Genomic DNA, 24,072 nt, shown 5'->3' on the forward strand with positions numbered 1-24,072 from the left:
TTTCTTGTGTTGCTGGTGGCGCTTGGTAACTATCCTTTACAGCAATGCATTTCTTCAGATGTTCTGAGATTCTTGCATGTTCATGTTCGTGTTTTCGTTTGAGAAATCCTATTTGTGTAGCTGTGATTGTGATGCTGGCTCTGATGATGGAGCTTGCTTTGAGGCGTTTGGGGCTGCAGTGGAGCGGGGGATGTTTGGCTGTGTCTCTCTCTGTTGGGGATTGCTGGCTTCCTGGGGCGGTTTTAGGGAGAGAGTACATGTTGTTGCTGTAAGCTGCTCAGCGCAAGCCCCTGGAGAACCCGGGCTGGGGAGAGAGGGAGCGGGAGCGGGAGAAAGGGTGAGAGAGAGAGAACGAGAGGGAAGGGGGTAGGAGGGACGGAGGAAGGCGGGAGGGACATTCCACATGTGCACATGTAGTCTTCAAATTAGCCTCCCAGAAATTTGTTCATACTCAAGGGAATGTCCCTTCTGATCCACTAATAGGTCACATACTATAGGTCGAAAAACCCTGATGGGTGAGCCTTATTTTTTAAGAACAACCTGGAGATTTTAACCATGTAAAAAAAGGTTTGAAAGTCAATCGATGCATCATGAAGGTATTTTCCTGGAAGTATAATGTTTTCTTAGGCACAAATGGCCACGCGTTGTTGAAGTTATCATTTGTGCCCCTGGCTTGAGGTGCACTTAATTTCAAATGACTGCTCTCTTAGTAATACTCAGATCGAGGCTTACATGCAAAAAGTCCACATGTCGTTATGACATACTTGTGTCAAAATCTGCAACAACATTTTAAAAAGAAAATCACAGAAATCACTTAGAATTGTAGAACTGTATATATATTTTTGAAAGTCATCAACATGGTATATGTGATAATTCACTATTAAGAATATCCAGTTGATTGCTCTTTTTTCGCAGGATAGGCTGTGTCAGAAGGTGCTGTTCTCAAGGGAACGGGTTCCAGCCCAGCGAAGGGTGCCATCTACTGGATTTACTAATGTTCCTTCTCAGAACACCAGGAAGTCTCCTTCAGGACTCTGGGGTACTAATAATTCCTCCACTCCTGGAGCACTCCCTTCTTTCCCACCATTTTTACACAGCATAGACAAAGCACTGAGTCCCCACGGGGCTGCGTAGCGGCTTCTGAACTGAATCCCACTGATTCTTGTCTCTCCTCGAGTGCGCGCTGCACTTAATCAGTCACTTGCTTCTAATGAATAGAGTACGACAGAGGGGATGGGATAGCCCTTCTCAAATTAGGCTATAAAAGTGTGTGACCTCTGTTTTGGTCACAGACTGCCTCTCTCTGGTGTCTCTTATGTGTTCGTTCCGATGAAGCCAGCTGTCATGTTGTGAGCTCTGGCCTCTGGCCAACAACCAGTGAGAAACTGAGACTGTCATTGGAACTGAGACCTTTAGTCCAAAAGCTTGTGAGAGACAATCCCACCAATAACCATGAATGAGCTTGGAAGCAGATCCTTCCTCTTTGGAGCCTTCAGATGAAGCCGCAGCCCCAGTCAGCCTCTTTTGTAAAATTGTGGCTGTACCCACAGCATGTGGAAGTTCCTGAGCCAGGGATCGAACCCGTGCCAGAGCAGCAACCTGAACCACAGCAGCGACAACACCAGGTTCTTAACCCATGGAGCCACAAGGGAACTCCCACAGTCAACATCTTGATTGCAGGATGGTGTGAGACCCTGGTATTTGACCCACAGAAACTGTGACAAAATAAACATTGCTTTGTGCCATTAAGTTTTGGAATGGGAGTTCCCTCATGACTCATGGGTTAGGGATCCTGCGTGGTCACTGCTCTTGCTCAGGTCCCAGCTGTGGTGTGGGTTCTGTCCCTGGCCCTGGAACTTCCACATGCTGTGGGCGTAGCCAAAAAAAGTTTTGCGATGATTTGTTATGCAGCAGTAGGTAACTAATTCAAGGGCCAATAGTGGCTCACTAATTTCGATGGATTTTCAAAAGCTTCAGAAGTTTCCTGTTTGAATTGGGCCTAATAAGCCTCATAAAGACTTTCTTCTGTGCTTGCCTGGTTAGACAGTTAGACCTTGCATCTCCAGAGGAGTAGTCCTGGAAGCTTCTGAGGCCACTTGATCTGTAGTTCTGCAATGATAGGTCTTTATCATATACCAAGCGAGTGAGCATTTTAAGATAAGCATACTTTTCAGAGTAACATGCATTGTTTTTATCATTAATTTTCAGTTAGAAGAATAAAGCATGAACACATTCTCCTGGCAAAAATAAGTACATTATAGATAAAGTCCTCTTTGACAGTAACCTGATTGAGGCCTCTCTCCTCCTCATAATAGCGAGCTCCACTCTTTATTATGAGTTTGGAGTAGATCTTGCCAGAACTTAAAAAAATTTTATTAACATGCACGTGTCTGTGTTTACAAAAATAACACTCCTGCAGTATCATTCACTTTTTCCCCACTCCTCCTTGCTTTTTTCCCACTCAGCCATCTCTTCCAGTTTTGAAATCCCTATTGATGTATGTGGACTCTAGTTCACTCTTACTTATCAAGTGAAAACAGCACTTTGTACTTAGCTGCCATGTACTGATGACCTTGGTTCCAGACCTTCACCGTCACACACCACGCTGCAGTGAACATCTCCTACCTGTCTGTGCCAGAGCGTGTTTTTCCAGGCCAGACACCTATGAGGGGAAAGGCTGGGTCATAGATTATGCACATCTTTCGTCTTAGCAACACTGCCAAATTGCCCGACCAAATGGCTGTGTCAATTTATGCTTCCTATAGTAATGAAAATGCCTGTTTGCCCTAAACTTTGCCCAAATGTCGTATTTTCCAGCCTGGTGGGAGAAAAGTGACTTCTCGTTGGTTTGGTTCACATTCTCCTAGTTATTGGTGAGGTCGAAAACCTCTTCGTGTATTTAGTGGCAGTTTTTCTCCCTTTGTATAGGGTTCCTGTGAGAGCAGTTGTGTGTGTGTGTGTGTGTGTGTGTGTGTGTGTGTGTGTGTGTGTGTGTGTAGCAGGGCTTGGGGGGAAGGGTGTGAATTTGAGCTCGGATGCCAGCTACCCAGGGGAGTTGCATTCCAGTTCTGAGCACATGGGCTGCCCATCGCTGATAGCCTGTGAGAACTTGAGATCACGTGTGCAGCCTCTCCCTTTGGGGTGAGATAGAGCCACCGGTTTCAGCTCGGACCTTCATCTGGAGAGCCTCTGGGGGTATCCAGCACTCGAACTGCTTGGTCCCGTCCCAACACTACTGTGTGAGGGCAGAAACTAGGAGGTTATGATGTTGGCTTAATGCATTGCCTCTGATCAGTGCAAAATCGGTTGCGGCTCCACTGTGGGGGCAGGGCAGAAAGATGAGTGGAACTTAGCGAGCTCCCCTCGGTAATAAAAGCCCCCTTAAGTCTATTGGACGCCTCAACAGGCAAGACTGACAAGGGCAAAGACTGTCAGGAATTAAAGTTTGGGGTGCCTTATGCTTGCGAAGCAAGAGGAATTAGGACTGTATGGTGGAGGAGGGATACTTCATAACTAATGGCAAAAACAAGGAGTCTTGCTGGTCCTTAAGTTTTCTTCTTTGCCAAATATGTATATTTATATACTTTAAAGAATTCCTCATGTCTTTGACTGACTTCTTTCTCAGTATGGATGAAGATGGATAAACTCGTGCTGTTTAGACCACCAGGTCCAGAATCATGTTAGAAGAGCAACGGCTCTGGCGCAAAGATCTTTATCTTGCAGCTGGATGCAGAAACCGAGGAGGCTTTGGTCCCCCGCCTTGGGAAGTGTGAGTTCATCTTATGTTGTAAGGAGAAGCAATCACATTATTTTAGACACCAGAATTTTTGGAAGTGTGCATATGGGAAGAGGGGTTAGATCAATAATTAGTGACCAAAAGGCTGGGCTGTTTCCTGAGGGGAGGGGAGTACCACCCAGTATTCATTCAGCCGGCCCTACGGCCAGCGTGATTACTTCTGGGCAATTCCCTCGGTGTGTACAATCCTGGTGGAATGATCAATCGAGGGTCTGGCAGAACTCCTGCTACAGAGGCCCCTGAAGGCTCCATCTGCCAGATTCTTCCTCTAAGTTCTGCAGTAGAGCCAGAGTGTCAGCATGTTGCCCAAAGCCTGTGAGGATGACTCAGTCTTCTGGAACTTTTAATCCTTTAATCCTTAACAGAGTGAAGCAAATCAATTCATTCATTCCAGTGACTGTGCTGGGAAAGACTGTCAGGCTACTCCGGTTACAGAGGCTCTCTGGAACTCCCTGGTTCTGTCTCGATCCACTGCATGAATATACTTCAATTTATGTATCTTTTTTCTATCAACATCCGAGGCTATCTCAGATATTGCTGCCATGAAGATTCTTTTTTTCCCCACATTAATTTTGCTTTAGTAGCGTCAACTTTCTGTCCCTAGCTAACGAATGGAGAGATTTTTGTCACAGTAGTGTTTTATTCATAATGCATTTAAATATATACATTTCAGTTTGTTTTTATCACTCTTACTAGGGACATGTGTTTTTAGAAAGAGACAGAGTAAGCTATACCCTCCAAAAGAGAAAATACAACTATAGTTTAAGTAACAGAAAAAAAATAACAAGCTATTAAAAATGTAAAGCTGGGAAATTTTTCTAATCATCATACCCAACACCTAAATTGTCTTTCATTGTCAAACACTGCACTTAACTAAAACATTTAAAATTTAGTAATAGAATGATTGCTTGGTTAGATTTATTTTGTTTCTGTAATAAATAATATTAAGAATAAAGACAAAAATAGTGATGATAATATACAAAGAAATGTTGGAGATACTTTTATAGCTTGTGATACCCTCAGAGGCAAAAAAAAAAAAAAAAAAGAATCAAAGTCCTTTGTTTTGTTAGTGACTCAAAAAAATTGGTCAGATGCATTGCCTTTGGAAATGTCTAAACTGTGTCTTTTCTGTCTCTTTTCCTGTTAATCTTTAAACCCATAGGCATTTCAGGGTAAAGTTAATCAGTATGCTTCTGATTTATTGTCAGTTAAGTCACTGAAAAGTTGTTTGTAAAATGTTAGTTCATGACAAATGAGCTTTTGAACCATTCAAAAATACTTCCAGGACCTTGTATTTAGAGACAAAAAAAGGAGTCATGTTTCTTTAGATGTCATTCGACCAAGATCCCAGTGAGGAGAGCTTAAACTTTATAATTCTAAAATTCACAATAGATTTTCAGCTTGAAAAGGCACATCTTCTACCACTATTCTCTAGTCTTGTCCAAGCCTCTCTCCCTTTCCGTGGACTTGATATTTAAGAAATTGAACTTTGGCTTCAATTTAAAGGCTGAGTGCTTCTTCTTTTTTTTTTTTTCTTTTTTAAATTGAAATAGAGTTGATTTACAATGTGGTGTTAGTTTCAGATGTACAGCATAGTGATTTTTTTTTTTTTTTTGCAGAGTATATTCTATTGTAGGTTATTACAAGAGAATGCTGTGAAGATTCTTGTACTCGCTTTTGGTCCACATGTTTACACATTTCTCTTGGGTGTATACTTGGGAGTAAAATTGCTGGGTGGTACTTGCAATAGAGATTAAACACACATCTTTGACTTATTAAAGTCTAATGTCCAGGAGCATGCAGAGACCTATGTGCCAATGTAGTTGTGTATATTAAGCCTCTTAAAACATCATTATTGTTGTATTGTACAGTCATTATTTTTTTGTCTTCTTTTATTTACTTATTTAATTTATTTTTTATTTTTAAAATTGAAGTATGGTTCATTTACAATGTTCTGTTAGTTTCTGGTGTACAGCAGTGATTCAGTTATATGTATATGTGTGTGTGTGTGTATTCCTTTTCATATTCTTTTCCATTATGGTTTATTACAAGATCTTGAATATAATTCTTTGTGTTATATAGTAGATCATTGTTGTCAATCTCTTTTATATGTAGTAGTTTGTATCTGCTAATCCCAAATTCTTAATTTATCCCTCCCGCTCCTTTTCCCCCTTCTTCACCCCCTTGTAATTTTTTTTTTTTTTTTTTTTTTTTTTTTTTTTTTTTTTTTTTTTGCTTTTCAGGGCCTCACCTGGGGCATATGGAAGTTTCCAGGCTAGGGTCCAAATTGGGCACTACAGCTGCTGGCCTACACCACAGCCACAGCAACACCAGATTTGAGCCGCATCTGTGACCTACACCACAGAGCTACAACTCTGTATCCTTAACCCATGGAGCGGGGCCACGGATCAAATCTGCATTCTCATGGATGCTAGTTGGATTCGTTACTGCTGAGCCACGATGGGAACTCCATTCCACTTTAATAACCATAAGTTTGCTTTCTTTTTTTTTTTTTTTACTTTTTTTTCCCTATATCTATGAGTCTGTTTCTGTTTTGTGAATAAGTTCATTTGTATCATATTTTAGATTTTCCACATGTAAGTAATGTCATTTGGTCTTTGTCTTTCTCTGTCTGACTTATTTCACTTAGTATGATAGTCTCTAGGTCCATTCGTGTTGCTACAAATGGCATTATTTTATTCCTTTTTATGACTGTGTGTATGTATGTATACATGCGTGTGTGTGTGTGTGTGTGTGTGTGTGTGTGTGTGTGTATCGCATCCATGTATCTATCTATCTATCCCACATCTTCTTTATCCATTTTTCTGTTGATGGACATTTAGGTTGCTTTCATGTCTTGGCTATTGTCAAGATATTTCACATTTACTCTTGAAGGATACTTTCTCTGAGTGTAGATTGTTAGATTGGCTGTTATTTTCTTTGAGCTTAGTGAAATTAACTTTATACTTTCTTTAGGCCTCTGATATTTCTGCTGAAGTGTCCACTGTCAGTCTGTTTCTCCTCTGTAGGTAATATATCTTTCTGCAGTTTTACTGGCTATGTTGACCTATATCAACTGGCTGACGTAGTACTTTCCAGGTGTCTCCAGTGTGATGTTACTTTATCTGCTTTTGATACAGTACTCTTTTTTATTTTATTTATTTAATTTTATTTTTTGCATTTTAGGGCTGCACCCGCAGCATATGGAAGTTTCTAGGCTGGGGTCATATTGGAGCCGTAGCTGCTGGCCTACGTCACAGCCACAGCAACGCCAGATCCAAGCTGCATCTGCTACCTACACCGCACCTAATGGCAATGCTGGCCTCTTAACCCACTGAGTGAGTCCAGGAATTGAATCCACATATTCATGGATACTAGTTGGGTTCATTACTACTGAGCCACAACAGGAACTCCCAAAAGAGTACTCTTTGGAAGCAAAGACTCTGAGCGTAACTCACACTTAAGGGGTAGGGAGTTAAACTTCACCTTCTTGAGGGGGTGTGTCTACGTAAATTATTTGGGATTCTTCAGTGTAGGAGATTTGTCTGTTCTCCTCCATTAGTTTTTTTTTTTCTTCAGTTGTTTATGTCAGTTTGGACTCATGGATATTTATTTTATTAATATAACTTTAGGTTGTAGTTTAGTATTACATGATTTGTTTTGTTTCTCTTGCCCAAATTTTTATGGCTTTGACCATTGGTAGCTCCTTCAGATTGTCTCCTGTGTGCCTTTGACATACTCCTATCATTTCGTTTTGTTTTGTTTGAGCACTTCCCTACTTTCTGGAACTTCAAGATGTTCTTTGCCCACATTGTATTTTTTTGTGCCATCATTCTAAAAACAACCATTCACCAAGAAGCCTTGATTCCTTTTATTGGAGGATGGTGTAGGAAGCCAAGAAGGGTCACTTCTCAGTTTTTTCTTCTTGCAGATATTTTCAATCATTTAAAACATTTCTTTAAATAAAGTAAGCATTTTTTTTTTCATTTAATGTCTTTCTGAAGTTTTGGTAAGCCTGATTCTGCAGTCTGTTGTTTCAGCAGTTTCCTCCTCATAGTGACTTGCTCTCTTATTATATATGTTTGGTTATTTGTTGCTTTGTACTGATCACTATACCTGATAATTTATTTTGAAGACTCACTGAAGCCCAAGATGAAGCTGCTTTTCTCCAAAAAGTTTTCCATTTGCTTTTTCTTCTTGGTATGGTCCCAATCTGGAACCACTTTAAATCAGGTACACAACTCTAATTTCCCAGAATTACTCAGTCAATATGAACCTGAGCTGCAAGTTCATGGTCACAACCTTGTAGAGAAGGAATTTTTTTTTCCTGCTCTGAATAATCACCAAGCCAGTGGGGTCCAGTTTAACATGGGAAAGGCCTCTTAGTACTTTCCCTACCTTGGGTTGTTTTATGTCCGGATTTCCCCATTAAGCTGCTAGAATTGAAGCACAAGTGTTCCTTGTTAGCAAATCCCTTGAGGTAAAAGTGATTCTGGGCTTTGAAACACTTTTTCTTTCTACAGAGTCCTGCTTTCTCTTGGATTTTGGCTTGGTATTTCTTCTTTACTCTTTCATTAACTTTTAAATGCTCTTAAGATTTAAAAAAAATTATCCATCTGTTTAGTTGTTTTTTTAGTTATCCATATTCTTAGTTGATTTTTACACGTAATACAGCCCATCTTTCCTGGAAATAGCTTTTTCAATGTAGGGACTCCATCTTTCTTCAGTTCTGGAAAATTCTCAGACAGTATCTCCTTAAATATTGCCACTTCCTGATTCTTTCTAGTTTCACTCTCTGGAACTTTCATTAAATATGTTTTGGTGCCTCTCAATCTATCCCCCTCGCTCTTAGTTACTTTTTCATATTTTAAATCTTTTAATCACTGTGTAGCCTCTGAGTGATTTCCTTAGCTGTCCTCTAAATCACAAACTCACTTTTTGCACCCATTCTCTTGTCTATCTCATTGTGTTGGGCATTTGTCGGTTTGTTCTCAGACTCATTCCTCATCCTTCTATGCTTTGGTCCATCCATATCTCAAGGACCTTCATATCCCAGGATCCCTTCTGTGTAAGTTTGCTTATTCTTCTCCCTCTGACTTGGCTTTGAACAAGTGGAAGTGACTGTGTCCCCTCTGCCTGATAGCCACACCTTCCATGGCTGCAGCTCCTGCTGTGGTTGTTGTTCCCTTCAGAGGGCTCTAAATGCTTGGTTCTGCTAACACAGCTTCCTTGTGTTGTTCCTTCAGCCACAGGAGTGGTAACAGTGTCCTGCTGTTTTTAGTCTCTGGGCTGTCTCACCATCCCCTCTTGTCTTCTTAGTTCCCCCATCACTTATGTAATAAATTCCACGTATTAAGTTCTCTCTGTTGAGGGATTTTTCTTTTCCTACTGGAACTTGGCTAATACGCCATCTCAAAATTATCTGTGTGTTAAATTTTCAAGATTACTGTCTGTTCTTGATTCATAGCCGGGTGCTCATGTTTGTTGATTTTGAATACATTTATTTTAGAATCCTTTCCAAATTGTTCTAATATTTCTACTTTCTTTCTTTTTGGCCACACCTGTGGCATGTGGAAGTTCCTGGGCCAGGGGTTGAACCTGTGTCACAACAGCAACCTGAGCCACAGCAGTGACAATGGGGGATCCTTAACCCACGGCACCACCAGGGAACTCTGTCTACTTTCTTTTATATGACTCCTCCTAATTGTTGTCTTCCTTTTGTGGTGTTGGGTTTCATTGAAGACTTTGTATTTTTTTTTTTTTTTTGCGGCGGGGGGCGGGGGGGTTGTTCATCATCCTGGAGGCTTTTTTCTCTGCCAGTCACTTTCCCTGGAAAGTGATTTTATGATTGCTTCAGCCCCAGTGTCTTGGGACCAAAGCCAATGGCTCAGGGCTTTTGCTCTGTGGGCATGTCACGGTTCCCAAGCAGCTGCTCACACAAAATGTATACCCAGTGGTGGACTGTGCAAAGCTCTCTGCTTTCTTGCTCTATCACAGGCAGTTTGTTTCTAGCTCCACTCCCCTGCGGATAGGTAGGACTCTTTCACCTTCAGATATAGCGGGGAAACCATGAACCCTGTGCTCCCATTTCCCCCTGGGAATGGGGGAATTAGTAAGTGGGGATTCCTTACTCCTTTGTTGGATTTGAAATTCCAGACTTGGGGTCGAAAAGTACCAACTTCTAATAAATACTAGGGAGGTAATATACCATATGATGGTGGTGTGGTATATTTGAAAGTCGGTAAGAGAGTAGATTCTAAAAGTTCTTATGACAAGGAAGAACACATTTTTCTTCTTCTTTTTGTATCTATACAGACTGATGGATGTTAACTAACTTATTGTGGTAATCATTTCACAATATATGTAAGTCAAGCCATTATGCTGCACTCCTTAAACTTATACAGTGCTGTATGTTAATTATATCAATAAAACTGAAAAACAAAAATAAAAAATAAGAACAAAATAAAACACAAAAGAAATTATTGACTTTATTGTCTGGGTCTAGTCCTTCCTGGACTCCATGAGCCCACAATTTAGGCTTGTCCTTACTATGCTATGGGTTTCCACTTCCCTTCCGGTCCATGATTTAATAAATGTCCCCAAGGAGTTCCCGTCGGCTCAGGAGAAACGAATGACTAGCATCCATGAGGATGCCGGTTGGATCCCTGGCCTCGCTCAGTGGGTTCAGGATCTGGCGTTGCCTTGAGCTGTGGTGTAGGTCACAGACATGGGCTTGGATCTGGTGTTGCTGTGACTGTGGTGTAGGCCAGCAGCTGTAGCTCTGATTCGACCCCTAGCATGGGAACCTCCCTATGCGGCGGATGCAGCCCTAGAAAGCAAAATAAATAAAATAAAATAAAAAATAAAAAAATAAAGAATGTCCTCGAGTACTTTTTGAAACACTGTATTTATCATTTTTCCACTTTTGAAGCAGAGTGAAGGAAGCGTAGCCTATATTCACCATGAGTCAACACAATTTTTAACCGCAAGGTAGTCAAAAGCCTTGCTGTTCAAAGTGCTTTCTCTGGAGTGTGTTATTTTTTTTACCATTTTATTTATTGTTTGTTTTTATACAGTTTTTGAAGGTTACTTCTCATTTACAGAATATTGGCTATATTCCTTGTGTTGTGCAGTGCATCCTTTCACCCACCTTACCCCCAGTAGTTTGCACCTCCCACTGCCCCACCCCTGTATTGCCTTTTGCCCCCCACTGGTAATCACTAGTTTGTTCTCTGTAGCTGTGAATCTGCTTCTTTTATGCTATATACACTAGTTTGTTGTATGTTTTAGAGTCTGTGGAGTGTGTTCTACATGTGTAATTTTTATAAGCAGTGATTATTTAGATTTAGCACATATTTTACTTATTTCTTTACTCTTTATTGCTTCTTATATCCCATCACTTTTAATTTCATTTTTCTCCTAGTTGAAGTTCTCTTGGAACTTCTGGTGTAACATTTTTGAGTCCTTAATGGTCTTTATTTTGCCTTCATTCTTTGACAATATGAACGGATATGGGCTTAAAAACTCAACGATATTTTCCTTCAGCACTTTCCAGATGCTACTCTATTATCTTCTTGTGTTCATAAAAACAAAAACGGAAGAAACCTTTTTATCATAAAAATAATCTTACAGAAAAGGAGGAGGAATAATGTAATGAACTCCCAAGTATTTATCCATTTACTTCAGCAATTAACAATGTTTTTGTATCCGTTTTGCTGACATTTTCACTTTTTTCAGATCTTTTTGTTCTGGTAGGGAACAGTTCTTTTAGGGAACTTTTCATCCTTCTTGTTCTGAAAATTTGCTACAGTGTCTAGATGTGCTTTTTGAATTATTGTAATTACTGATTAGCACTCAGAGGTCTCTCTCGATCTAAGGACTTGTGTTTGGGTTCAGTTCTGGGAGTTTCTTGACTGTTATTATCTTTTGAATGTTGCTTCGATTATCTTCCTCTGGAAGGAACTTTTGGAAGACTCTTGTAACTACTGAATCTTATCTCCATCTGTCTTCACAATTCTCTTCATTCTTTCCCTCCCTTTATCTCTTTATGTGGTGTTCTGGGAAAGTTTCTCAATGTAGCCTTTCAGCTTCCTGATTTATCCCTCAGCTGTGTACAGCCTGCTCTTCACTGTTAGAGTCAACAGCTACATTTTTTCGTTCTTCAGCTTTTAAGCTTTGAGGGTTACAGTGCTTGGCTGTGGACTTCTGTTCTGTAGGAAAATTCTCCTGGGTGCATCCTGAGCAGAGGTGGCTTTCCAGGGGCCTTAATTTGCAGAGGTGCTGGGCACACAGGGTCATGGTACCTGCAGTGTGAGTCCTGGCCTTCCAGTGCTGAGGGCTGCTGTCCTTCTTAGATGAGGACGGTCTTAGTCAAAACGAATGGAGTCTGATAGCTACTTTAAACAGAAGAGGACGTTATTTCTGTTTGTCATTGAGGGACGAAATAATGTATGTAAGGGCACTGTTACACTATATACCTTGATTAACTTTTACATATGTATACACATGTGTAATAACCACCCAGAGCAAATTATACGTTATCCCCAGCCCTCCAGAAGTTCTTTGTGTCTCTTCCCAGTCAGTATTCATCCCACCCTCCCACCAGAGGTAACCATTTCCTCTGTTTCCATTACCACGGATTACTTTTACCTGTTTTTGAATATTACAGAAATGGAATTACACCACATGTGCGTGTCTGACTTCCTTTGCTGAGCATAATGTCTGTGAAATTTATCCTTGTTCATATACGTTGTTTGTCTTTTTATCTTGCAGTATAACATTCTACTGGATGAACAGATCGCAGCTTATAGGGCCATTCTATTGATAGACATTTGGGGTTTCTCTTCCAGTGTTTAATTCTGCTGAGTAAAGTGTCTGTGAACATTCTCATTTGTGTCTTTGGCGAATATATGCATGCATTTCCCTTGGGTTATAAACCCAGGAAAGAGATTGTTGGATCGCACAGTAGGCATACGTTTAGTTTTAGTCAGTACAATTTTTTCAAAATTGGTTGTACCAATTTACATTCCCACCAGCAATGTATGAGAGTTCCAGTTGCTCCATATCCTTGCCAATACCTAGTATTGTGAATCTTTTTTATTTTTAGCCATTCTGGTGGGTGTGCTGTGATGTCTTAATGCGGCTTTTGTTTTTTTGTCTTTTTAGAGCCTCATCTGTGGTATATGGAAGTTCCCAGGCTAGGGGTCACATTGGAGCTGCAGCTGCCGGCCTACACCGCAGCCACAGCAGTGAGGGATCTGAGCCGTGTTTGTGACCTACACCACAGCTCACGGCAATGCCAGGTCCTTAACCCACTGAGTGAGGCCGGGGATCCAACCCACATCCTTATGGATACTAGTCAGGTTTGTTTCTGTTGAGCCACAAGGGGAACTCTTCTCATTGTGGCTTTAATTTGCATTTCTCTGGTGAGTAACGATGTTGAGCACTCTGACAGATTAGATTTTCCATAGTTTCCACAACATCTCCCATCCCACATGGTCTTACAGTACAACTGTGACCCATCAGAGATGGAGCCTTTGTACCCTCCCCTTGAATCCAGTGGTCATGGTGGAAGTGGTAACATGCAACTTCTAAGAGTAGGTTGTAAACAGCATTACAGGCATACCTCTTTTATTGTATTTAGCTTTATTGTGCTAAGTGCAAATATATTTAAAAAAATTTTTTTTAATTAAAAAAAAAACAAATCAAAAGTTTGTGGCAACCCTGCATTTTCAGATGATGGTTAGCATTCTTAAGAAATAAAGGTTTCTTTTTTTTTTGTCTTTTTAGGGCCATACCCATGGCATATGGAGGTTCCCAGGCTAGGGGTCAAATCAGAGCTGTAGCTGCTGACCTACCCCACAGACACAGCAACGCTAGATCCAAGCTGCATCTGCGACCTACACCACAGCTCACAGCAATGCCAGATCCTTAACCCACTGAGCAAGGCCAGGGTTCAAACCTGCATCCTCATGGGTTACGGTTAGGGTTAGGGGTTAGGAGTTGGTACCTCTGGTTAAGGGGCGCTTCTCTTCCTACCCCAAGTCTGTCCAGAAGCAAAGTGCTGAGGCAGCTCAGATTTATTTCACCTGAGCCACGACAGGAACTCCTAGAAATAAAGTATTTTTACACTAAGGTATGTACATTTTTTTTTTCAAGACATAATGCCATTGAACACTTCGTAGACTACAGTATAGTGGAAACAACTTTTATATGCACTGGGAAGCCCAAAAAATGTGTGAGACTCACTTTATTGCAGTATTTGATTTATTGTGGTGGTCTGGAACTGAACCCCCAATATCTCTCAGGTGTGCCTGTACCCTGTTCTTTTGGGACACCCTCTTGGAGCCCTGAGTTTCTACACAAGCAGTTCACCTAACCTGAAGTCACTATGCTGTGAAGAAGCCCAAACCAGACCATAGGACGAGACCATGTGGAGAGGTCCTGAGACTTCATGAGAAAGGTTCCCAGCCAGCCCCCAGCTCTCGCCACCTTTTGGCTGCAATTGCATGAGACACCCCAAGCCAGAACCTCCCAGTCAGAACATTCTCCAGTCATTGATTATTGTTCTCGACTGGGGGAGATTTTGCCCCCCAGGGAGTTTTGGCGATGTCTGAAGACATGATTTAAGGTGGTTGTAACTTGAGGGGAGGCTGTTCTTGGCATCTCGTAGGGAGAGACCAGGGATGCCACTCAACATCCCACAGGAACAGGATAGTCCCCTCCCCCACAACCAAGAATCGTCTGACCTAAATGTCACTTGTGCTGAGGTTGAGAAACCCTACTTTAAGCCACGTAATCCACTAACTTTTAGGATGTGTTGCTCCACAGCAGAAGGACTAGGACAAATACACAAACAGAAAGGGAATTTATTAAAGAGAATTAGATCGTTCACAGATCTCTGGGAGGGCCAGAGTGTTGCGCTTATCGGCTACTTAGCTGGGAGGGACGGTTACACCACATCACCGGGTGAAGACTGCCAGGCATGGACCCACTGTTTGCACCTGTGATGCTGAGGACTAGATACCAGGACCTGTGAATTCTGGAAGCCAGTACCACCCTCCCCAGAAAGTGGATTCCACGTGTTTCCTGCTTCATGCTGCTCACTTTTGAGTCAAAGTCTAACTTTGGTATGTCTGATGGGTGAACCCTTGGTTATGTGTAAACCTATATGCAAGGGAAGCTGACAAAGCAAGTTTTCTGGTTTCTACTATGGAGGCAGGACCAACACAGGACAGGTGTTCCAACTATGCTGGAAAGCCACAACCTTGACAAAATTTCCTGATAATAGGTTGTTTTAAGCTTGTTGTAAACATGATTTATGATGACTGCAGAAGGGCACATGTGATGACTCTACTATAACTTAACAATTCTTTTTGTTAACACATTTGACTATTTCTAGTTTTTTGTTAACCTGCTTTGTTTTTGCTTTTGTTTTGGTTTTTAGGGCTGCACCTGTGGCACATGGAAGTTCTCAGGCTAGGGGTCTAATTGGAGCTGTAGCCGCCGACCTACACCACAGCCACGGCAATGCCAGAGCCTCAACCCACTGAGCGAGGCCAGGGATCGAACCCACAACCTCATGGTTCCTAGTTGGATTTGTTTCTGCTGCGCCACGACGGGAACTCTGACCTACTTTAAATAATGCTGTGATATTATCAGATTTAGGGGCTGGAAATTTTACTTTAGAGATTTCTTTTAATCCCAAGGAAATAACTTTAAAAACCCTGGCTTTTTTTACAGAGGTATTTAATGCTTTCTTACTTACAACTATTGAAAATTGGAAATAGCTCAAGTATCTAAAGTCATGGAACAGTGGACTAATTTTTATAACAAACTTCTAAGCTATCCTGGGATGGTATTAATTCCAAGTATTAGGCCACATTGTCTCCATCTGTTTGTTTATGCTGGGTCAGACCATGTGTCCAGTTTACTTTGAAAAATATAGTCACTGTGACTGTGTAACTTTGTTATAATGGAATTTCACAATACAAAACAATAGCTTTATGTTCTTTTGGGCTAATACATAGAAAGTGGGTACAAAGCATTTTATGGAAAAAACTAAAATATAAGAGTCTCAATATGTTCATTACAGCCATGTAAACTTAGTGTTTGCATAATGTGAAGGGTCCTAAGAAGGTTGCCTTTTGTTTGGGGTGTGTAAAGTTGTTTAAATATAGAAAAATAAAAGGAAATTCCCCAGTGTTTATATTAACATCTCAGCATCTGAAGAACTTGCCCAATAGGTGGCAGTACTGGATAAGAGCAGATAGAATCTTTTCCAGGCTGCCTTTAAGCGGTGTTTCTCAAACTGCAGGCTTTGGTTTGTTTGCATCAGAATGACCTGGTTAAAATACAGCTTGCTGGGCCTTTCCTGCAGAGGATCTGTTGTAGTGAGTCGCAGATGCAGCCCGAGAAGGCGCCTTTCTAGCAGTCTCCCAAGTGGAGCTGAGGCAGCTGCTCCGGGGACCCCAGTGGAGAACCGCTGCCTTTGAGTGGAGCTCCTTGGAGGGTAGAAGATTTAGAATGGGCTTCTCTTCCTCTTCGTGGCATTCGTCAGGCTCACCTCACCACCATGTTCACCCCATGTCAACAGAGGGGTAGTGCGGCCACTCAGCACTGGGGGGGGGATCCTGCATAATGTTCTCTACCCCGTCTTCCCTTTGAAGGGAGCAGATGGGCAAGATGGAAGAAGGGTTCATCTGTTGTTTTTTGGAGGCACCGACGGACCTCACACTGGGGTCCAACGCTGGCCAATGCGGCAAATTACTGGTCGTCTCTGTCGCTGCCCCATGAACAGAATGGGCTATCTCCTGTTCTGCAGCAGGCAGGCATCTTGGGGTCCTTTGCACCCTTCTCTCCCCCTCTTCTGTGAATACTGGTCTTACTATGAGCCTAAGCCTTTGTGATAGCTCATTCCGGGCTTTGTGTGTCATGTGCTCTAACTGCTGAATAAAGAACACAACCCCCAACTCATAAAAATTCAAGCAAAATTCAGCCCTTAAGAAAAAATTTCTCCTCAAACTTTCAACCTCTCCTCTCCCTATTTTCACTCCTTCAGCCTTGCTTCCTACTTCACTAAGAACGTGGAAAGAAGTAGAACTTTCACAAGTTCCCAGCACCGCAGCTCCCCCCCGCCCCCCCGCAACGGGCTCCCCCCCCCGCCCCCCCCCCGCTTCCCCCCCCCCCCCCCCCCCGGGCATCTGGACCCATATACTTCCTCTCCAACAAGATGGATGACTCATTAATGCTTCTGGCCAAGAGGAGGCCCTCCACTTATGCACTAAATTCCATCCCCTCTCAAGGTCATGGCTGCCGCAGTCCTCTTCTCACTCCTGCATCACCAGTTTCCCCTATTTACTGGACCATTCCCATGGTATATGCAGACACTGTATTAAACAATAGAGTTGCTTCTGTTCACCGTCTCCAGTTTCTCTGCTTCTTTTCTCCCATGAGCCCACCCAGTCAGGTTTTGTCCCCATCTCTCTGCCAAAACTGCCCTGGTCACAAATGACCCCTACATAGCCAAGTCCCATGATGACCTCTCAGTTCTCAGTAGCAGCATTTGACGAGATGGTCACTTTCTTAAAACACTTTCTTCCTTGGGTCCCGTAATACCACACTCTTCTTTTTTCTCTCTTTTTCCTTCCAGCAACTTTTTATTGAAATACAATTGATTTACAGTGTTATGCTAGTTTCAGGTGTACAGCAAAGTGACTCAGTTATCCATATATGTATATATATTCTTTTTAAGATTATTTTCCATTATAGGTTATTACGAGGTATTGAATATCATTCTCTATGCTATATACTAGGTCCTTGTTGGTTAACTATTTCTTAGGTAGTAGTTTGTATCTGTTAATCCCCAATTCCTAATTTATTCCTCCCCCTTTCCCCTTTGGTAACCATAAGTTTGTTTCCTATGCCTGTGAGTCTATTTGTTTTGTGAATATGTTCATTTGTATCACTTTTTAGATTCCATATGTAAGTGGTATCATGGTATTTGTCTTTCTCTGACTTCACTTAGTGTGAAATATCTAGTTGTATCCATCTTGCTGCAAATGGCATTATTTCATTCCTTTTTATGGCTGAGTAATATTCCATTGTATATATGTACCACATCTTATTGATCCATTCCTCTGTGGATATGGATGGATATTCATTGTCTTCCCTTTTTGATCACTCCTTCTCATCCCATTTACTGGTTTCTCCTCATCTTCCCAACTTCCAAGTGCTGAAGAGCCCGGCAATTCAATCCTTGGACCTCTTTTGGATCTACTCTCACTTTATTTTTGTTTTTATTTCCGTTTTGGCTGTGCCCATGGCATGTGGAAATTCCTGAGTCAGAGATCAAACTCACACCACAGCAATGATAATATCAGATCCTTAACTGCTAGGTCACCAAGAAACTCCTCTACTCTCACTTTCTGAGTGATCTCATCAAATGTCTCAGGGGCTTAAACACCGTCTATATGCTAATAACTCTCTGATTTCTATCTCCAGCCTGGACATCCCTCCCAAACTCCAGACCGGTATATTCAACTGCCCACATGATATCTCCACTTCAATATGTGGCAGGCCCTTCCATTACCTGTCCCAAATAGAGTCTTTGATATATACTTAGCTCACTCCAAGCTACTCCTGCAAACTTCACCACCTCAGTTAATGGTAGCTATACTGGTTCAAAGCCAAAAACCTCAGTGTTGTCCTTAATTTCTTTCTTTTTCTCACAACCCATATCCAATCTGTCAGCAAATCTTCTTGGCTCCATCTTCAAACTATATCCAGAATTCAGCTGCTTCTCCTTGACCTTTGTCCTTGCCCCTAACTGCTACCACACTGATCCCGGTCCCCAGCATCTCTCACCTGGATTATTGAAAGAGCTTACCAACTGGCCTCTTTGCTTCGTTCTTGCCCACTTGCATTCTCAACACAGAAGCCAGTAATCTCGTTAAAACTGAAGTCAGATCAGATTATTCCTTTGTCGAACCCCTACCCTCCATTTTATTCAGAATAGCACCCAAGTGCTTCAAGGCCTTTGAACTTGGCTTCTCACTCTACCTGGATTTCTCTTTCCTGTGTATTTATTTGCATGGCTCTCTCTCCCACATTCTGAAAAAAATTTCCCCAAAGCCCCCTTCTCAGTAGACTTTGAACACAGCAGATCACCCTCCATAATGTGGGTGTGGCATTTCCCTAACGGACCCCTGTACATTGAAGAAAGAGGCAGCCCCTCCAGATTGGTGCGTGGCGGGTTTAATAAGCAAGAGGTTTGTCTTGGGCATCATAAGATGAGTAGATCTTCACACCTGCCTGCTAGAATCCTTTTTTTAAAACTTAATTCATTTTTTCCATTTTTGAAAGCTTTATTGGAGTATCGTTATTTACAGTGTTGTGATAATTTCTACTGTACAGCAAAGTGAGTCAGTTATACATGTACCCACATCCATTTTTTTTCAGATTCTTTTCCCATATGGATCATCACAGAGCACTGGATAGAGTTGCCTGTGCTGTACAGCTGCCTGCCAGAATCTTTAACGTCTATATAGAGGCTGTTTCGTTGAAACCGGCTCCTAGGGTGAGAACAGTGGGCACAAGGCACCTTCCAAGGACAAGGAAGGGGATGAGGAGCCTCTGGTTGCCCAGGTCCAGCCTGTGGGTCAGCTGGTGGTCACGTCCTCTCCATGACCTCCTCCATGGTGGGCCTCACTTAATCAATTGAAGGCCTTGAGTGAAAAAGACTGAGGTCCCCCAGGAAGCATGAATCCTGCCTCCACAGGCTGCCTTTGCACTCGAGCCCAAACATCTGCTCTTCCATGGGTCCCCTGCCTGTCAGCCTGCCCCATACACTTCAGACTTGCCAGCCCCCATGATCACAGAGCCAGCCCCCCCCCCCGCCCACTCTCTCTGTCTTTCTCATTCTTTCTCTCTCCATCCTGTCACTTCTATTTCTCTGAAGAACCTTGACTGCTACAGATTTTAGTTCCTTGGCTAACTTTTCTAAAATTTTAATATCCATCTCCTAGCATTTCATCCCTGCTTCCCTACTAATTTTTTTCTTCTGAGCATATATTATGATCTGAAACTATTACATATTTTGCTCATTTATGTTATCTGTTGTCTACAAATGAGTAGTAACTTACGGGTTGTCTGTAAACTATTAGGAAATTATCCATTTGGGGATTCTAGAGGGTATAATGAAATTATTTTGGAGTTCCCATTGTGGCACAGTGGAAACGATTATGACTAGGAACATGAGGTTGCGGGTTTGATCCCTGGCCTTGTTCAGTGGGTTATGGATCCAGCGTTGCTGCGAGCTGTGGTGGAGGTTGCAGACGCGGCTTGGATCATGCATTGCTCTGGCTGTGGTGTAGGTCGGTGGCTACAGCTCCAACTGGACTCCTAGCCTGAGAACCTCTATATGCCGCAAGAGCAGCGCTAAAAAGCAAAAGAAAGAAAGAAAGAAAATAGCATTTACATTTTACCGTGTCTACCACATAGCTGGTGCTAAATATGTATTTGTTAAACAAACGAACGAATAAGTGAATAAATCGGTGTATGAATGATGAATTGATGGGATGAGCGAGTGGCTGATAGTGAAGTGACCCCTGTAGTGACACTCACCCAAGCCTACAAAGCTTTTGACAAGCTGGGGGAGTAAGAAAATTTCCAGTACCCTTGCTGGGACAAGAGGATTTGCTGCCAGTAGATGAAGTATGGCATGACCTATTGTGACTCTCATAGCTCAATTGAGTCACAGAATATTCCCCCCCACTTTTTTTTTTTTGGCTGTGCCCATGGCACATGGAAGCTTCTGGGCTGGGGATTGGACTCGCACCACAGTACTGAACAATGCCTGGTCCCCAACCTGCTAAGCCACTAGGAAACTCCAGAATATTCCATTTTAAAGGCCCATCCCGAAGATGTAGGGGCAGTGTTCCCAGGAAAAAACAATTTTTAAGCATGTATTTCCTCTTCTTGGGTAGGGGGGCAATTTTAGAACCTACTTTTTATCTATTCAAGATCAACAGGGGAGTGAGAAACATCCATGGTGCAGTGGACTGGATACCTGGCCTGGGCAGGGCAGGTGTAGCCATGAACTTGTAATGTTAACAGGCTGCGCTTAACCCACAAGCACTTTTTAACTCGCTCAATCCCCATAACCCCAAGTGATGAGAACCGTTGTCGTCCTTATCAGCCTCAGTTCGCAGGCAGGAAGCAAGAAGCTAAGAGCTTGCTTGAGCTCACCCAGCCGATTCTGAACCAAGGCAGCTCTGGGCCGTGCTATTAGCCATGACTTCACAAGGAGAAGGTGTCATCATTGTCACTGCCCGAGGAAATAGGTCTGTGAGGGTCAGGGTGGGCAGAGAGGCTGAGGACCTTGATTTTTTTTTTTTCTTCTTTTTTTGGCGTAGAAGTTGACTAGAGAATGGTAAATTTGCTAACCAGGCAATTAACAGATATTTTGTAAGCATTCACTATGTGTTTGAGAGAAAGGAATAAGCATTTATTTAAAGCAGTTTACTGGCTCTTCTGTGCTAGGCATTGCTGAGAATCAAAAGCTAGTACAGGAGTTCCCATTGGGGTTCAGCAGGTTGAGAACCCAACATAGCGTCCATGAGGATGTGGGTTCAATCCCTGGCCTCACTCCGTGGGTTAAGGATCTGGCATTGCCACGAGCTGTGGCATAGGTCGCCGATGCAGCACGGATCCAGCATTGCTGTGGCTGTGGTGTAGGCCAGCAGCTGCAGCTCCGATTTGACCCCTAGCCTGGGAACTTCCATATGCCGCAGGTGAGGCTGTAAAAAGAAAAAAAAAAAAAAAAAGCTAGTGAAGAAATAAGGCCCCTGACTTCAAGGAGCTTCTGCTCTAGTCTGGAAGACAGGCTCTATAGCAATGCCCCAGATAATTAATGGTGCAACACAACAGTAATATTGGAGACCTCCCAACAAACAAAGTGTAGCATCCACTTCTCTGAGACACGGTGAGTTCAGAAGTGATTGGTGTGGCAGGTGGAGGTGGCGGGATTGGGTCAGGGTGCACGGGGTCTGGGTGGGCCTGGGCCTGCCTTAGGAGCAGCTGGAGAGGCCAGCTGCATGAAGGGAGGTTTTCTTTGAGTGAATGTCCTAGACTAAAGCAAGAAACAGCTGGGGCCAAACTGGAATTATTTCAGAATATAGCTCTGAACTATGATCATTGCTTTCAGGCGAGAGCCAGGAAAATTCTGAAGTGTTTTTTTTGTGTGTGGGGGGGGAGTGGCTATGTATTCTTTTTTTGAGAGGCATCGTGGCATTATAGGAAGTCCACTTGACTAAAGGGTCAAAATACCTGACGTCAGAGCTTCAGTGCTTATTCATTTCGTGCTCTTGGGCAGTTCATTTGGCTTCAATAAACCTCAATTTCTTCATTTGATAAATGGAGAGAATAATGACAACACCTACCTTCCGGCAGGAATGTTGTGAGAACCATACGTGATGACGCTTGTGAAAAATGTGATAAATTCAAAGCTCCGTACAGCTTCTAGGGCTTACTAACCAGCACGAACTTCTCGGCAAGCTTCAGGGTATCAGGGTGCCACATCTTTTTTAGTTTTCCCAATTCATTTAAGAGAGATTCAGGGCCATATGTGCCAGGTGGGCAGCCAGTCCAACATCAACTTCCAAAGTGGCCTGAGAACACTGGGTCTCACACAGTCCAAACAGAAGACCCCAGCTGACTGTTGCCTGGTGCTGGCCTTTCTGCTGTGGGACTCGTTGCCTCCCAGTGTCACAAAGAACACTGGCCACTGGCCAATGTGTTGCTCTCTCTCTTGGTAATTAAGTCAACTGGGGGTGCTCGGCTCATGGCACAGGCTTCCAGAGGTCATTATTTCTTAGTGTCTCATCAGCCACACAAGTCGGTCCTCTCCAGTACCTGGATACGCCAGAAATGCTGGGCCCGGGCTGGCCCAGGTGTTCATGGGCAGTGCAGCTCAACTCTTTCCAGTCCTGAGGATCACCGTGGTGCCAGAGGGCTCCTCGTGTGTCCCCAGAGACAATGGAGGGGCCGTACCCTCTCATACCCTCTCTCAAAAGCTTCTCATTGTCCTCTGCACTCCTCCACTCCCACCCCATTAGGCGGTTTCTCTCCTTTGACCCTTAAATGCAAGAAACTGATCACACCCTTTCCTGAACATCAGCAGTTAGTTTCCTCCAATAAGACTCAGCCTTTCTGGAGTTCCCGTTGTGGCACAGTGGCTAACGAATCCGACTAGGAACCATGAGGTTGGGGGTTCGATCCCTGGCCTTGCTCAGTGGGTTAAGGAGCTGACGTTGCCATGAGCTGTGGTGTAGGCTGCAGACGCGGCTCAGATCCCGAGTTGCTGTGGCTCTGGTATAGGCCGGCGGCTACAGCTCTGATTCGACCCCTAGCCTGGGAACCTCCATATGCCGTGGGAGCGGCCCTAGAAAAGGCAAAAAAAAAAAAAAAAGATTCAGCCTTTCAAAATACGGTACGCTTATTTCTATCACATGGCCTCCCTGTCCTTGTTGTGAGAATTATCTTTCTGAAGGTGGCTAAGGTAACGAGATGATGGAATCCCAAACCCAAGTTTATCCTCTTATAGGACATTGCAAGAGATATATATAAAATATAATATGTACATATATATACATACATACACATGCACATAATAATGTATATAATAATACAAATATAATTTTTTCCTTAACTCTTCTCTCTCCTCCCTCCCTTGCAATTTTTCTCTGAACTTCTTTGTTATCCCACAGATTTTGCTGCAGCCTTCCTTACTATAATGAAAGCAGACACCGCTAAGGACCTGGAGTGAATTAACCTCATTTGTTACCCCTTCTCCAAGACCAGTGATGTTTCAGAATTTGGCTCCAAAGGGAAAATCAGTTTTCCATAGGGCTAAAGTATAGGCTTTCAGCATTCCTATGTGATGCACTTAACGCACAGCAATATTGAGATATAACTCACACGGCCCACCAATCACCCATTCAAAATATATACAATTCAGTGGTTTTTAGTGTATTCACAGAGTTGTGCAACCAGCAGTACAGTCAATTTTAGAACATTTGAATCACCTTAAAAAGAAAACCTGGGAGTTCCTGCTGTGACACTCTGGGTTAATGATCCAGCTTGTCTCTGTCTCTGTGGAGGTGCTTCTTCAGTCCTTGGCTGGTGCAGTGGTTTAAGGATCCAGCATCGCTGCAGCTTCAGTGTAGGTTGCAGCTGCGGCTTAAACTCAGTCCCTGGCCTGGGGACTTCCATAGGCC

General features: G+C 42.8%; 1 long non-coding RNA gene across 1 annotated transcript; it reads left to right on the forward strand.

Annotated features, from left to right (window-relative positions):
* LOC110257724 lies at window positions 3,213-23,845 on the forward strand. The gene is made up of 3 exons (XR_002340654.1): window positions 3,213-3,769; window positions 4,162-4,291; window positions 23,563-23,845. It is a non-coding gene; the product is annotated as an uncharacterized LOC110257724 (long non-coding RNA).

The sequence above is a fragment of the Sus scrofa genome, chromosome X, assembly GCF_000003025.6.
Source record: "Sus scrofa isolate TJ Tabasco breed Duroc chromosome X, Sscrofa11.1, whole genome shotgun sequence".
Taxonomy (NCBI): Eukaryota; Metazoa; Chordata; class Mammalia; order Artiodactyla; family Suidae; genus Sus; species Sus scrofa.